Source organism: Sinocyclocheilus rhinocerous, unplaced genomic scaffold, assembly GCF_001515625.1.
Source record: "Sinocyclocheilus rhinocerous isolate Xijiao unplaced genomic scaffold, SAMN03320098_v1.1 scaffold3485, whole genome shotgun sequence".
Lineage (NCBI taxonomy): Eukaryota > Metazoa > Chordata > Actinopteri > Cypriniformes > Cyprinidae > Sinocyclocheilus > Sinocyclocheilus rhinocerous.
In genome coordinates, this window is record NW_015634078.1 from 170,677 (window position 1) to 173,024 (window position 2,348).

Genomic DNA, 2,348 nt, shown 5'->3' on the forward strand with positions numbered 1-2,348 from the left:
ACTTGACTCTTGTCTGGATGTTACAGGGACAGATGAGACACACGTGTGTTTATCCAGTGAAGAGTGACTGATGAAGGAATGATATATACACATTTTTTAAATCTTAAGTTGTAGTTTATATTAATTATTGTAATTTCAAACAACTATTACAGCATTTTTCTTATTCTTGATTTCTGTGCATTTGCTGCAGATCTTTTCTGGTGGAGCAAGACCTGCAAGGCAAGGTGACAGCGACATTTGTGGGAAAAAAAGTGAAAACCTTAAACAAAAATATAAATAAGATAATTTTGTTACTTCCAATACAGAAATCAGATGACATTATGCTGTTAAAATGACTGCTTTTGTATTGTAATGTACTGAAATGTCTGCAGACTGCTGTGAGCAGTGAGGATGGAGAAGTCCACAGCAGCATCCTGGAAATGGTCCAGTGCCATGGATGAGACGCTCCATCACTCCACCTCTTACTGCCTCATCTGGACCAGATGTTGCTGTGGTCTCTTCATCCTCAGTGACCCCAGAGCCAGCGAGAGCATCTAGAGAAACACCAAAAGACACTGAGGATGTGATTTTGGTCAAGTTTGTTCTGCTGGTTTCTGTTCATACAATGAAGGCAGACCTTCAAAAGCATCATCAAAAAATGTCATGAAGCTTTTATCCAAAGTGATTTACAGTGCTCTTATTACAGGGATCTACAATCCTCTGGAACGACCTGGATTGCTCAAGGACATACTGGTGGTTTTGAACCAGCAAACTTCTGCTCACCACTTCAGTGGTTTAGCCCACTACAAAAGTAATAAAGCTACAACAAAAGCATGTAATTGTAAACATGAAATTAAATTTGGCAAGAAATGGAAAGCTGACAACATGAACTGTAAAATGTTTAACTCCGTTTAAATGTGTTACAGGTAGTGGTGCTCATGGAAAGCAGCACACAAATGTTTGGAGCAGACACAGTGGCAGCCAGATTGTCCCGCATGTGCTCCCCTGCTCTTGCCTCAAGGTTGTGTGGTTCAGAGAGCCGTCATCATGGTCTTCCTCATCCTCTTGCTCAACGATGTCCCCATTGAGAAGAGCGAGATTGTGAAGCACAGCACAGCAGCAGAACTGTCTCCGCTGTGTTGAGATGGCAGTATGATGTGGGGTTCACCATCTGTAAATACATGATTGTGACATTCTAATTTGAGATGCACCTGTATATGTATGTATTTATTGTGATGCTTACTTTTATTCATTCCTTTACTTATTTATTCATGTTTCTTGTTGTCAGTAAATAAAATATAAATATTTTATTAATTAATGTATTAATTGCTTGACTGAAAATTTATATATTCACATCGACTGCATTTGTTCAACTAGTGTATATTTATGTATAGCTATGTCACGACAAAAAATAAATTTAGCTTGTTTTACTAAAATGTCATTATAAGTAAAAAAAAAAAAGTAATATAATTATTGGTTAGCATTTATCATTATTATTGCATGTAAGTGTTGGGGTGGGCAAACGATGCAATTCATTCTGGGGTAATCTTAATGTTTAAGTAGTAATACTTACATTTTTAGAGTATAAAATCAACAGTCTTCTCCAAAGGCTAGATCTTTGAGCAGCTGCCCGACGTATCCTTTGTGCAGATATTGCAAACGCTGAGGAAAACCATACTAGATCGTTGAGTTAGTGATGCTATGAAGTGTTAGTGCACCTGTCCCTCTTTTTTATTATTATTATTGCCGAACTTATAATTACATAAAAGATCAGGGAAAGATGGTTGTATCTAACAATGAACAATCATAATGGTATAAAAAAATGAATGTGTTCATCATAGTATGAGATAATATACACAGAAAAAAAGCACAGTGACAAGGTTAAATATCTTTGAATAATTCATCATGATGCTTTTTTTTCGAAGCCTGAGGGATGAAACGAGAGTTAAATTCAACAAGAAAAAGAATAAAACAAAGGAGATTTAAGCCACTTTTGCTTGTGGATAAAACATTTTGCACATAAAATTAATAAACTAAATATTAAAGAGATAACAATTTGGGGTTTTCGTAATAAAATTTTTTAAAATGCTTTAAGGATAAAACTGTGGATCACATTAGTGGAGTTAAAAATATAAGAACTTAAAGCAACCCAAAATGTATTGGCTATACTACAATCACAAAAAAAAAGGGCAGCTGTTTCTTCGAAAAGACCACAAAATGGGCAAGTTTCATCATTAGCAAGATACTTACAGATAGATGAATTAAACCGGTCACTCGTTGTTGCCCTTTTTATAACATCGTAGGTCACATGATAACGTCAACATAGCGGATGATATCCGAATCGCATTCATACTTAACGCATTCAGGCT

The 2,348-nt window shown here is 35.8% G+C and overlaps 1 long non-coding RNA gene across 1 annotated transcript; it reads left to right on the forward strand.

Moving 5' to 3' along the window:
• Positions 1–230: 230 nt before the first annotated feature.
• Positions 231–993, forward strand: LOC107745433 (uncharacterized). The gene is made up of 3 exons (XR_001640599.1): positions 231–562; positions 686–790; positions 906–993. It is a non-coding gene; the product is annotated as an uncharacterized LOC107745433 (long non-coding RNA).
• The last annotated feature ends 1,355 nt before the right edge of the window (positions 994–2,348 follow it).